This window comes from Choristoneura fumiferana, chromosome 28 (assembly GCF_025370935.1).
Source record: "Choristoneura fumiferana chromosome 28, NRCan_CFum_1, whole genome shotgun sequence".
In the NCBI taxonomy this organism is placed as follows: domain Eukaryota; kingdom Metazoa; phylum Arthropoda; class Insecta; order Lepidoptera; family Tortricidae; genus Choristoneura; species Choristoneura fumiferana.
Window position 1 is genome coordinate 4714998 of NC_133499.1, and position 15306 is coordinate 4730303.

The 15306-nt window shown below is 36.2% G+C and overlaps 2 protein-coding genes across 6 annotated transcripts in view; one reads left to right on the plus strand and one right to left on the minus strand.

The window, feature by feature from the left end:
• Positions 1-15306, minus strand: part of LOC141443672 (uncharacterized) — a 69920-nt gene that overhangs the window by 29795 nt on the left and 24819 nt on the right. The window lies entirely within an intron of this gene.
• Positions 394-15306, plus strand: part of LOC141443673 (putative fatty acyl-CoA reductase CG5065) — a 114527-nt gene continuing 99614 nt past the window's right edge. The window contains exon 1 of one of the 4 annotated variants that reach the window (XM_074109016.1): positions 394-671. The gene's annotated coding sequence lies outside the window, so the exon portion shown is untranslated. Of the gene's footprint in view, positions 672-12517; positions 12631-13129; positions 13150-15306 lie in introns of those variants that run through there. The other 3 variants (XM_074109014.1, XM_074109018.1, XM_074109019.1) reach the window with 3 other exon arrangements.

Sequence of the window (15306 nt, forward strand, 5' to 3'; positions counted from 1 at the left end):
ATTTCTAACTCTACATTCGTAATTTGTAACTGTCAGCTTGCGCTTCGTCGTTTAAAAAAAAATCAAACTGACACCTAAACGGCCAGTATTAAATAACCTAAATACAACTTCACTAGAACATTTAATCGGTGTATGCATTCGTACCATTTAGAATGGGCACAGTAAAAAAGGGTTTTAAAAACACAAACATAACCTGATTTAAAACGTAGTGTAATCGATTCTTCTCTTCTTTCTAGTTTTCAATTATTTATTGAACACTTTGTATACAAAGCAAGTTAAAATAAAACCTTGCAAAAACGCTGGACATATACAAAAAAAAAAAAATTTTTTTTCTCCTGACAATCCCACGTCCGAGTCACGTGACATAAGGTGATCCAGTTGGGACGGCGCATGCGTGGGCCCAGTCTTCCTCCGAACAAAATGGCCACCTCAGAAGCGTCGCCGAATTGATTATTTTCACCAAATACTGCTTCCACCGCTAACAGTTATAGAAACACGCGCGGTACTCCCCACTGTCGATAATACGCGTGTAAAATTAAACGCATGTTTTAAAATAGCTCAGTTGCATTATAACCTAAATGTGTTACTTTGCTGGTGAGGTTTCCGAAATGATTTAGATTAAACAGTGGTTTATTAAGTGTTTAAATCGTCTATGGGTGTCAACTAGCTCGGTAAGTACATTAATAAAGTATTAATAGTGTTAACCGTCGCACACACAGTGTATGGTTATGTGTGACCTAATATTACTTAATGCGGTTAACGTCTAACGTGTTACTTCACATCTCATAACGTCTCGGAATAAAGTTTTAAAATGCTACTGACTGGACGCTTTGGAATTACAATTCCAAATTTAAAAATCTAATTTTTTATTCGCATTTGACACCGATTGAAATGTTAAAAAAAAACGAACAAAAAAAAGAAAAAAAATTGTGGAGTGTTAGTGGCCAGTGACATAATGATTAAATAGTTCGGATTCATGTAATCATCGTGTGGATATCGCTGATTTTTTAGGAATATCAGCGCTCTCGCTCGCGCTCCTGGTTTTGTCTCGCTCTAGGGACTTTCCTGAATGGGCGGGCGACATGCGCAGTATGGACGTTCTTTAAAATTTTACCCAGCATTTTGCAAGAATAGAGGTATTTGACTAAGTAACCATGATCTTCAACTGTCATATTCTAAACTAGCTCTCTCCGGCGAGTCCGTCTGTGAAGAATTCGTTTGTCTCTATCCCGCGGGAAATAAACAATGTTTCCGGGATAAAAACTATCCTATATCCTTTCCAGGGTCTTATATACACTATTTCCATAACTAATTTCGTCCAATCCAAATCAATTGTGATTTAAGTGTGAAAAATTAACAAACATGTAGTTACTTTTGAATTTATAGATTAGTAAGGCAGTAAAGATATGTAAGACTTTTTAATACAAGTACAAGGCTGACTGTACTTTTTGTTGACCGTACTTGCATTGTCAACCAAACTACATTTCCGTACCAAATTTCAAGTCGATGCCATTAACCGTTGAGGAGTTCCGTAAAGCGAAGATGATCCTGGCTGCACCACTAGGATATCACTACCAGATTATTGTATTATCACTAGTCAATCCGACTACTGGGAATGGGTCAAATTCAATTTGCAAGATTTGACCCGCACATACATGCATTGCAAGTTAAATAAAAGCTTGTAATACTTGTAAAATCCCGGAAGTTCAATTCAACTGCCGGGTCTTAAGGATTTGCGTGAGCAAAGTCGCGAGTAAAGTCTTGTATTTGAATACATTTGAGGAAAACCTATGATTTTCCTGGTAATTATTCAATATGGGGTTTCTCGACCTAGTATAATATAAACACTTTAAACTAATGAATGGCTTTAGTAATTGAGAGATGTTCAATTTATAGTATTTTATGCAACAGTTGTATAACAGGGGTTAAAAAGGCGAGTGGCGTGAGTTACGATGTGAGCGTAGCGAACATCGTAAGAAGAAGACACCACGAGCTTTTTTTGACTAACTTGTACGACGTAGGATATTTCTACGACTTATTAAATAAAATACAAAATTAGAGGCTAAAATAAACTTTAAACTTTTTCATATTGTAGTAAAAAGTATGGCAAACACAAATAAAAGGTAAAAACAATGAACGAGTGGGAAATATGAAAATGAAAAAATTTAAGGCAATTTTATACTTGATGTTTACTTGCCAGTTTTTGTTAAAAAAACGTGTTTACTTGCCAGTGACGTTGTTAAAAAAACGTGTTACTTATTTTGGAACCTATGGATTATGATCGGAAAGTTTTTGTTATGTATACTTAAAAATAGTATGAATTATGTAAGTGGCTGCACTAGCTTGTCCGAAGGAACGAATTAAAAAAAAATATGTTTTGTTAAAAAAACATTTTTAATACAAGCTTTTTTTGGCTTTATCTAAACTACATTTCCGTACCAAATTTCAAATGAATGCGATTAACCATTGAGGAGTCCTCGCCTGCGGAGACGATCCTGGCTGGACCACCAGGGTGCCACTACCAAATTAATGTATTGTCACCAGATTTACATAACTGTGCCAAATTTCAAGTTAATCCGACCACGGGAAGTGTGTCAAATTTAGCTTCCAAGATCCAAACAAATAAACAGGGCAAGCTAAATAAAACCTTGTAAAAATTCAATACCTCAAAAACGGCTAAACCGATTTTGATGAGACATGTCTAAGAACCATGGCTAGAAAACCTGATTCCAAATTAAAAAAAAGCATTCAAATCGCTCAACCCGTTTAAGAGCTACGGTGCCACAGACAGACACACAGATACGCAGACACACATAGCAGTCAAACTTATAACACGCCTCTTTTTGCGTTGGGGGTTAAAAAAGTAATTGGCTGCAGTATCGTTCTAGCAAGATACGATACTATGAAAACCCGATGGCCTTTGTTTATACGGAACCTTCGGTGCGCGAGTCCGACTTGCACTTGACGGTTTTTTAAAGCAGTTGAATTTTTTCCTGCAGTTTTTTGTTGGGTTCGCATACGACACACATTTGTCAAATTTTATAAAAAAATTGTTGGTTGCCTACAAAGACGGACTAAAAGAAACTGGAAAAGTAGCTTAAAAAACGTGTAGTGTCATATATAAGGTAAACGTATCAATAAATGGACAGGTATTACCGTCAATTAATATTATCAATTTCCCTTTATAACGTAAGTATTCTTAAACTTGATATTGGACTTTTTGCGTAAATATGATTTTATAGTAAACTGGCAAATTAATTAACGTGAATGGTTACGAAATTGTGACGACGCAAAACGAGGTGTGTTATAAGTTTGACGCCACTGTCTGTATGTGGCATCGTAGCTCCCAAACATATTTTTGGAAGAAAAATGTTATAGCAAAAAATAGAACCGACTACAAAAAACCATGAAAATAATTTTCTACCAGTCTGAAGTCGGTGCCTCAGCACGAGCCAGCAGGAGTGGACCTATAGTCGCCTACCTCACCTACAACTAGACGAGTATATTGGGCTTCAATCACTCCTGCTGGCTCGTGCTAAGGCACCGACTTCAGACTGGTAGAAAATTATTTTCATGGTTTTTTGTCTTGAAAAAAGGCCAGGTCAAGAGTACCCTAAACCGAAGAGCATGTATGAAGGGAATAATGAAAGTGGACGAAGCGAAACAAGTATGTAAGGATCGTAGCAAGTGGAAAGAAGTGGTCTCTCCCTACCCCTACGGGAAAGAGGCGTGATTATATGTATTTATGTATGTATTTGTAGTCGGTTCTATTTTTTGTCATAATTTGTTTCACGCTTTTTAGTGTAAAAGATCTAAGATACAATAGTTTAATGTCAACTGCTCGTCACCTTTTACGAAAACTTGCTTTTTCCGATGCAGATACGTTCATTATTGAGGAGTCCTGGTGCTTCATCACCCGTTCCATTTCACCATATGAATTACGCGATGAGCTGAAATTGCTTAGCAACTGCGTTAAAGTAATTGAAATTCAACCCGTGAAGTATGTACTTGTTATTGAGTAGTCGCTCCATTGGTCAAATTTAGTCTTCATAATCAGTTCCACTTCACCAAATGGTGATTTTCAAGAGCAAATGCACGAGTTACTCCTAAATATATCGAAATTACCATAGGCGTTCCTACAATATTTGAAGAGTTCCCTCGACTTCATCAGATGCTGATTTGGTGCTTATGGAACCTAATTGAAAGCATTACTAACCGAACGAAAAAAGATGTTTCAAATCGATTCATAAATGACGGAGTTCTGAGGTAACAAACATAAAAAAAATACAACCGAATTGATAACCTCCTCCTTTTTTTGAAGTCGGTTAAAAACGACAACGTAACCGACGTAGCGTAAACGGCGACTACAGACAGACGTAAACTGAATTCAAACACACCCTCTTTTTGTGTGGGGGTTAAAAAGTATGGTCAACAAAAAAGATTTATATATTTTTTTATTTTATAAAAACCTATTCACTGGTATCCTTACCCTAGAATATAGATAAGTTGTATTCGTGTGATTTTTCAACCAATATGCTAAATGCAAAAACATGTTTTTTAGGCCGTTTGTACCAGTTACTTTAATTTTTAAATTTATGTATAGGCGTAATTTATTAAGTTACGTAAGCACTAAAAAGAATGAAGGGTCTGTGATTATCTTTTTTTAAGACACAGGGGAATTAAAAACATTGAGCTTTTTTTGCTGACTGTATTTTTTTTACTGTACTTGCATTGTCACCCAACTTACATTTAGTACGAGTAACAACATTAAAATGGGTTTAATTCTCGAGTTTTACACTCTGTTTTTCACTTCGAAAATGAAATATATTTGCAGGCATTTCTACCACCATCTTGCTCGCTAATCCTGCCGTGAAGCAGCAGTGCTTGCACTGTTGTGTTTCGGCGTGGAGAGTAAGACAGCTGGTGAAATGACTGGCACTTGACCATCTTAGGCCTCTAGGTTGGCAACGCATCTGCAATACCGATGTTTATGGGCGGTGGTGATCTCTTACCATCAGGAGACCCACTTGCTCGTTTGCCATCCAGTCGAATAAAAAAAAGCAAAAGTGGAAACAATTGTCACTTACTATGTACCTTTTATTGTTCACGCATTAGTATTATAATTTTTTATTTTAATTTTATAGATCTATGGTTTTTAATTGTTGTATTATATTTATTTTATTTTTTTTATTGTCTGATATTTGATTGATTTGATTGATCTTTAGTTTATAATAAATTAATAATTATTTTATTAAAATATGTAGAAACTTCCTTGCTTGTGGCTGTTTACACCTGATTGCCTTGGTCTTAGACGAAGACTTTATTTTATGCACTAGTACATAAAAAGTCATTTTATGTCGCCTAGATCCAGCACAAACACGAACTTTACGAGCATGAGAAGCGAAAATGTAATTTGAAAGACTTGACTAATAGTACCTATATAGGTACATCAGCCAAATAAGTGTCTATCAATTTTTAAACAAATTCCTATCAAAACTAAAGCCGAACTTTCAAGTTGACAGACACTTCTATTGGCATTATTGTTTTATGACATTAAATTAAATATACATACATATAATCACGCCTCTTTCCCGTAGGGGTAGGCAGAGACCACTTCTTTCCACTTGCTACGATAAATTAAATATATCACGGACAATTCACACCAATTGAACTAGTCCCAAGTAAGCTTAGCAAAGCTGTGTTATGGGAACTAATCAACGGATAAATATAATTTATGTATAGATAGATACATACTTAAATACATATTAAACATCCAAGACCCGAGAACAAACATACGTATTTTTTATACAAATATCTGCCCCGACACGGGAATCGAACCCGGGACCTCAAGCTTCGTAGTCAGGCTCTAACCACTAGCCATCTGGTCGTCATGAACTATTATCAACTTTAAGTTAGACCACGCGTACACTATGCATATTCCAAGTTAAATGCAGACTCTCCATTGACATGATGACTCTGTACGATCGCACTGATGACGAAAGAGATTCTATTTTGACGAGTATAAAAATATGTACCTAGATCTTGAAACGGTCGGTCATTAGTGAGTCGTCCTAATGACTGTCTTAAATGACAACTGGTGCCACTTAATTATAGAAAATACAAACTGAGACATGGATGCACAGATCATCCCAGCCTATATACGTCCCACTGCAGGGCACAGGCCTCCCCTCAGAATGAGAGGGCTTGGGCAGTAGTTCCCACGCGGGCCCAGTGCGGATTGGAAACTTCACACACACCATTGAATTGCTTCGCAGGGTAGTGCAGGTTTCCTCACGATGTTTTCCTTCACCGTAAAGCTCGTGGTAAATTTCAAATGTAATTCCGCACATGAATTTCGAAAAACTCAAAGGTGCGAGCCGGGGTTTGAACCCACGATCCTCTGCTTGAGAGGCGATAGGTCAAACCACTAGGCCACCACGGCTTCGATGCACAGAAAAACCAGAAAAAGAGACCAGCACTGGGAATCGAACCCAGGTCCTCAGCAATCCGTGCTGCGTGCTATAACCCCTACGCCACTGCTGGACAGGAATAAATTCGATATGGTTTCACGGGATACCCGTAAAAGTAACAAATTTGGAGTTGAAATAAAAAATACAAAAAGACTCCAAAAAACCAATCATAACTTAATTATAGACTTTTATTTGACAGACCATTCTATACTTTGACTATTGGTGCTTTCTATTTTATAATCTTTTATTTAGTTTCACCTGTCCCGTTGTCTGTCTATCTGTAGTCGAATCTTGCAAGTTAAATTCGACCAACTTCCAATAGTCGGATGAACCGTTATAGCTAGTCAGTTGAAATTTTCACAGATTGTGCTATAACAACAAATACTAAAAACAGAATAAAATAAATATTTAAGGGGGGCTCTCATAGAACAAACGTGTTTTTAGGGTTCCGTACCTCAAAAGGAAAAAACGGAACACTTATAGGATCACTTTTAGTCCGTTCCTTGGAGCTGTGAAAAAATCAAACTTCTAAGCCAACGCAATCAAAAGATGTTGCCGTTTATGCCGCAAAGTTCCGCAAATTTTCGAAACTTGCAAGAGAATCAAAACCTACAGGGTACTTCCCGTGAACTCAGAATCTTGAAATTTGGTATGAAGGTAGTTATTATAACACAACCAACTAGAAAAGTCTGAAAATCTTGATTTTTTATGTCTGTCTGCAAATATAAATAACCAATATAATCTGACCCCCACACTACGTACATTTTGCTTAAGAGTAGGTACACTGGAGCTCTGCATACACTGGATGTATTAAATCACTCGGAAAAAGCGAGAAATATCTTCAAGAAATGATTCCCGTTTACTTACATACCTATAAATGTGCAGGGAACCCTCGGTGCGCGAGTACGACTCGCACTTGCCCGATTTTTAGGGTTCCGGAGCCAAAATGGCAAAAACGGAACCCTTATAGTTTCGCCATGTCTGTCTGTCTGCCCGTCCGTCCGCGACTTTGCTCAGAGACTATCAATGCTAGAAAGCTGTAATTTTGCACGGATATATATGTAAACCGTGCCGACAAAATGGTACAATAAAAAACAAAAAATATATATTTTTGGGGTACCTCCCATACTCCCATAGACGTAAAGTGGGGGTGATTTTTTTTTCTCATGCAACCCTAAAGTATGGGGTATCGTTGGATAGGTCTTTTAAAACCATTAGGAGTTTGCTAAAACGATTTTTCGATTCATTGATGTTTTTGCGAAATATTCAACTTTAAAGTGCAAATTTTAATTAAAATCGGGGGTTTTTTAATTTGAAATCAGGGTTTCTAGCGAATTTTCTTAGAAATGTTTCATCAACATCGGTTTGGCCGTTTTTGAGATATTGAACTTTGAAGTGACAAAGTCGGGGGTTTTCCAACCTTTTGTTGGTTAGGTTATAGCCCACCCAGTGGAAGCATTTGGCTGACGTGGCCGGCCCAGCCCCACTTCAACCTGGAAGTTATAACCATTACTTATAACTAATAAGTTATTTTTGCTCTTTAAATTGGTGTCACTATAATACGCTGTATGAACTCATACATACATCCTGCGTGTTAGATTTTAAATAGCCGTTGCACACGACTCCATCCGCGTGGTTTTTGTTTATGGCGTATTGTACATTTATGAAGATATTGCCAATGCTTTTGACTCTCTCTCTCTATCTTCTTCTGCCCTTCTGGCACTGCAATAACACAAGATGCCTTCTTCTCTGATTCAAATAGTGGACCACTATCAAACCGATAGAGTAGTGATATATGAAGAGCAGGACGGCCGACGCACACGGCCAGTGGCGCGCGGTGTTCCATAGGGGTCCGCCCTTGGACCTACGTCCTAAACTAGGTAAACTAAATAAGAAACAGAGAAAAATAAACCAATATTTTTTAATTGGTTTTAAATACGAGTCCAATCCTTCCCAGCCTATAAACCTTACTGCTGGGCACATGCCTCCTGTCAGGACGAGAGGGCATGGGCCGTAGTTCCTACGCGGCCCAGTGCGGATTGGGAACTTCACACACACCATTGAATTTCTTCGCAGATTTGTACAGTTTTCCTTACGATGTTTTCCTTCACCGTAAAGCTCGTTGAAAATTTCAAATGTAATTTCACACATGAATTTTGAAAAACTCAGAGGTGCGAGCCGGGGCTTGAACCCAGGATCCTCTGCTCGAGAGGCCATAGGTCAAACCACTATAGGTAGAGACTATAGGCCACCACGGCTTAAAATAAGTAATTTGTACTTTTTTAGTTTTTGTAGGTATTTTAAGTTTAGGATAGTTTTATGTAAATAGGTATATTTTAATTGTTATTTACTGTTTTTCTGTTATATTAAATAAACTTTCTTGTAAAAAAGTCAGTTTTCAATTTCTAATAACAATAACGTGTTATTTTTGGCGATCGCTACCTAACGCATTGGTTTTTTTTGCACAGAACCCTCAGTGCGTGAGTCAGTTTACAATTGTATCTCATCTATAAACTAGTATGCGGTTACTAGATGGTAAGTAGGTACTCGTAGACGAATCTGTGTGGCTGCCGGCATCGAATTTAATAACTATGTCAAAAGGTCGTTAACCCCGCTCCTTAAATGGATTCGGGCTGTGCGCAGGAGTGGCGATTGTTCACATTAGTACTAAACGCGGTCAGCTGGGCTGTAGTTAACCGTACTAATCTCAAACAGTGGGGCTACTACGAAATTCTAAAATCGAAGTTCGTGTCGTTTCGTCTCTCTCACTCTCGTTTTAAAGAACATAAGCGTCAGCGGGACAGTAGCATTGTACGGGTCCAGTCATCATCATCCAGCCTATATACGTCCCACTGCTGGGCACAGGCCTCCTCTCAGAACAAGAGGGCTTGGGCCATAGTTCACTTCACACACACCATTGAATTGCTTCGCAGTTTTGTACAGGTTTCCTCACGATGTTTTCCTTCACCGCAAAGCTTGTGGTAAATTTCAAATCCGCACATGAATTTCGAAAAACTCAGAGGTGCGAGCCGGGGTTTGAACCCACGACCCTCTGCTTGAGAGGCGATAGGTCAAACCACTAGGCCACCACGGCTTCCCACGGGTCCAGTGGTCTTACTAAATAATATGACGATTATTGCGGATCTTGAATAAGTTTTTTGTTCTGACATGAAACCAGCGCTATTTTCTAAGGTTTATAGTTCTCTCGATTTCCTTAGGATCCAATCATTAGATCCTGATTTGGTGCTTAGGGGACGACCTAAGTAATTGGAGGCATTCCTATACGATCAAAAAAAATTCAAGTCGGTTCATAAATGACGGAGTTCTGAGGTAACAAACAAAAAAATAATGATGATAAAATAAAATATTGCAGGTATTCCTAGAGGTTTTTTTTTCAAATCGGTTCATAAATGACGGAGTTATGAGGTAATAAACATAAAATAATAATAATAATGATTGATAAAATCTCCTTTTTTTGAAGTCTGTTAAAAGTTGACTTTTGACATAATAACCTATAAGATCGTCTACCCAAACGGTTGTCAGGAAGAGATCGATTTTAAGCGATAAGACCGCCTATTTTCTACCCTGATTTGTGGCGTGCATTAAATAATATTTGTATTGTATTGAATTTTATAACAAAAACTTCAGTGTTAAAATGTTTGTTTAAAATTAGAGGAACTCGACTGTACATTGACCTTTTAGTTACGTAAGAATACCAAAAATGGCGACCGCACCCGTATCATTATCACCCTTTATCACCGCACGTGATGTTATCACCTTATCGTTATTATAATTCACGATTACCAGCGTCATACAATTAATTAAATTAATAGATGCGTGCATGGAAGCTATTTGTTTGAATTAAAATGCATGTTTAAAATGGAGTTGCCGCTGTCAAATACGGTGGATTCACTTTATTTATTTTTTCAATTCAGCACCTCAAACAGACAGTATGTATGTATGTAAACTCTTTATTGCACATAAAAATAAAAATACAAATACACAGAGAGGAGAACAAAGGTGAGCTTATCCCTAAAAAGGGATCTCTTCCAGCTGACCTAGACAGTTTTTGCTACTTAAAAAACCGACCAAGAGCATGACGGGCCATGCTCAGTGCCGACCGTCACAATAGGCGGATTTAAGATAAGATTTTTGTTTAGTTAGATAGGTACTTACTATTATAGTTTAATTTACAAAAACTTAACATGCGGTTCTAAAGTTAGAGGGGATGGGGAAGATATATTTTGAACTTTCGGATTGAATATCTATAAAAATATTCACTTACCACTAAATCCTTTTTGCAAACCCGTATTCATTTTTAAGTACCTATAAAACGATACTCCACAATATAGGGTGGAAGCGAAAAAAAAATCATCCCCACTTTACGTGTATGACAGGTACCCTAAAAAATTTCATTTTTATTTTACCACTTTGTCGGCGTGACTGATAAGACCCTATAAAAGTGCCACACTTTTTTATTAAATATGTTTTTGCTAGTGAGGTGAAAAGTTGTATGGGTTACACGAGACCAAAGGTTTTTATCTCGTGTATTTGAATGCCACACTGCGCTCAAGATTCTAACCTAGAATCACTCGCTACGCTCATGATTCAACTATAGAATCCTTCGCCTACTCAGCATTCAAAATCAACACTTCCAGAAAAAACAACTTTTCTCTCTTGTTGCACAAATTATAACACATCTGAAATTGAATACATCTAATCGACCCACAAAAATTATCGGAATTTCGAGATTCTGGTATGAATACAAAAAAATATAGGCAATGCACAGAAAATAAGTAACAGAAAGTACATTTCACTGGTTTCAGTCTAGGTTTCAGTGTATTAATATGTGGTGTTCAATAAAGAATATTTGTATTTGTTGTATTTGTATATGGCGCTTAAATAACCTAACCAACTTAGAAAAGTTGAATAACTGAAATTCAAAGTTCAATATCTCAAAAACGGCTAAACCGATTTATATTAAACATAGCTAAGTTCCACCGTAAAGAAACTCGCTCATTTAAAAACATTACATGTAAATAGGTCCATCCGTTTGAGAGCTATGATGACACAGATAGAGAGATCAACATTAGCACCAAACTTATAACGCACCTCTTTTTGCGTCGGTGGTTAATACACAAAAATACCGAAAACTGAATGGACAAAAAAAGACATATACAGTCGATTTCTTATATTTCTAAGCAAAAATTGTATCAAAAATATCTGAACACGCTTCTACACCCTTAACAATAGAGTCGTGTGCACTGTATACCTAGTGCCATCCACGAAGACGCGTAATTTTGTCAAAATTAGACATTAATGACATTGTAATAAGAACCACGGCATGCGTCATAGTGAATGACTACCTATATACATTGCTCATATTTTCAATAAATTGCTCAACAGCTAATGAACTCGACTGTACACATAAAACTGACTAATCGAGAGGTTATATTATTTGCTCCTAGACAACCATTAGTAAGGTGCAATAAATTTTAATTAAAAGTTATTTTCAACATAAATAATATTACAAAAAGAAAATGCTAATACATTCTAATAATTCCATCTTATTCGTCATCGCCACCAATTAATGTTATTTATTAGATATTTATAATCAATTTTATTGTCAATTATTTTTATTTAAGTATATACAATTGACATTAAATAATATTTTGACGCAGACATTGTAAATATTAAAATGTAAGCAATATCTCTATGCATGTGATCTGATAGTTAGAATTGACAATGTATTTTTTAATATTTGTACGCCATACTATGGCAAAACAAGTCAAAAGTCAAAATATCTTTATTCAATTTAGGCTATAGCAAGCACTTATGAATATCGAAAAAATCTACCACCGGTTCGGAAAAACCTCTGTTGAGAGGAATCCGGCAAGAAACTCAACGAGGTATGGACCCTATGACATTAGTAAGACTAATTTATGGAATTGATTACCGATTAAAAATAATCATGTAGATACACTGTACCATCTGTATAATATCTATACTGTGGCCGCGTCTCGATCAGTGGCTTTGAAACCGTCGCACGCGCATCACGTACCGTTAGCGCTATACGTAACGGTAATTTTCACTTTTTAGAAGCTTTTATTTAATTATAAGTAGTGTTTTGTGAGTGAATTTGTGTTGTGTTTATGTTTGGGTAAGTGGATTAGTCTAATTAGAATTAGGTCATTTTGTTGTTAGGCGTTTTTTAATTAGGCCAAATTATGTGTTTTATTTAAATAACGTGAATGTGATATAGGTGGTAAAAGTAGCGAAATTATATTTTAATTGGTAAGCTTTAAAATGTTTTTTTTTAGATAATTTTAAATAATTTTATAAATTTTACACTGACCACTTAAATATTTCTAGCCAAATTTTTCCACAGGTGTAAAAACAAACGTGATGAAATAAAGAAAGTAGTGAAATCATAATTTAAAACAGTTAAATTATAAGAAAGAAGCGTTAGTTGACGTTAATTATGCTATAGAAATTCCTATTCAAATCATCATCATCATCGTCTTGGCCTATATACGTCACAATGCTAAGCGCAGGCGTCCTCTCAAAACGAAAGGGCTAGGGTTATTACCACCCGAGCCCCGTGCGGAAAACATCACACATACTATTGTGCTGCAGGTTTCTTCACGTGTTTTCCACCATAAAATACATTTAATATGATGTAATGTTATTTTTATTTTTACAAACTTTTATTTATAAATCCGAATTACAATTTCAAGTGTTTTTTTACTGACTTCGAAATTCCAAGTACCTATTATCATACATTGAGTTAAGTTTATCTAACTGATAACATACCATAATGTTTCAGATTATGCAAATACTATATTTCATACTGATGAAAATCATTTATCCTACTAATATTATAAATGCGAAAGTTGTGTGTGTGTGTGTGTGTGTGTGTTTGTTATTCCTTTACGCTAAAATGGCTGGACGCATTTGTATGTAATTTGGTACGTACATAGCTGGACGTCTGGAATAACACATAGGCTAATTTTCACGGAATACGGATAAAATCTTAAAATAACAATCACTGGGCTTAGAGACATGAAACGTCTGGAATAATACATAGGCTATTTTTTATCCCGATATTCCCACAGGATCTCCACTCAGACCGGTCTTGTGCTTTTCGCATCCACCGCGATCCCTTGGGGGAGGCCTATGTCCAGCAGTGGACGTCTTTCGGCTGACATGATGATGATGATGATGATTCCCACAGGATAGGGATTCATGTTATTGCTGTGACTAATCTTATGGGTTACATATTATTATTTTTTATTCACTACAATAATTAGACTTAAGTATATTTAACTTGTGTATGTTAGCCAGCTACACACTAGCACACACACACACATGAGCAATATGTTATATTAAATATGTAGGTGTATTTATGTTTAGTAATTCGTGCGTATCAGTGATTGTTACTTTGTTAATGTATGAGTGTCCTAATACCAAACCGCTGATCTTCATAACACAGGTTATCCGCATGAAGATCAGAGGATCTTTTCTTGAAGTATTTAACAAACCTTTTCATCTAATGCCTTTGCTTTCATTGTTATGTATAATTCTTGCAACTAGATCTTATTATATTTAAGATCTCAGATTTGTAAGTGCATGCGTGGTTTATTATCCAATAAATTATTATTATTTATTATTATTATAAAATCTTGAAATTTCAACCGCTGCACGCTGGGCTCAGAGTTTTGAAATCTTGGACAGTTGTCCTTAACACAACCTCAATGAAGATCACGATAGAAATTTTGGGAATTCCCAGGGGAATTTTATAAAATCCCAGGATTTAAATTGTACCAGATCGAATAGTTTACGCGTGCAAAGCCGCGGGTAAACTCTAGTGATAAATAATTTTCATACCAATCTATGGCTATATCAAGAATTCTTTTTTTACGGACGATTGACACCAATTGACCTAGTGCCGAATTAAGCAAAGCTTGTACTATGGGAACAAGGCAACGGATAAACATACATATACAAGGTGTTAATCAAATAACTGAAAACCTCATCATCATCATCATCAAGGAAGACGTCCACGGCTGAACAAAGGCCTCCCCCTTAGAACGCCACAATGAACGACATCTCGCCACTTGCATCCACCGGTTGCCCGCAAAACCGCACAAAACTGAAACGCTCAGACACCCCAAAATACTTTTTCATTTTAAGTTAGTTGGTTTCATTAAAGTATTTTCGAATATGTACTTTCATTATTTCTAAAAGTAAGTATTCGTGTGATTTCCTAAGTTAGTAATTCTGTTAGATGTCTAACTCTAAACCCATAATTTGAATTTGTTAGTTACGTTTCGACGTTTTTAGAAGAAACTCAAATTAATAGCAAAACGGCCAGTATTAAATTATGTCAAATTTGGTGCATTCGCTTTTAGACAGGGCAAAAAGTAAAAAAAATATTTAAAAAACAAACACAACCTGATTTAAAACATAGTGTAATCGATTTTACTTTCGATTCTGAGCAAACTACTTTCTGGTTTTCAATTATTTAATTAACACCTTACATATATAAATTTATACTTAAATTTACAAGTTGTTTATTAATATATTGAACACATGAAATTTCCTTCATCGCATGAATTATTATTATTAGGATTAGTGAGACTTTTAAAAATAAAAATTGCGTAAAAACTCTATGTTTATATTCTAAAATTCATCATCCATCATCCCGGCCTAATCGTCCCACTGTTGGGCACAGCCCTACCCTAAAAATGAGAGTGCTTGGCCCGTAGTTCCCATACGGCCACAGTACGGATTGCGAACTTCACACATACCATTGAATCTTTACAGGTTATTACAG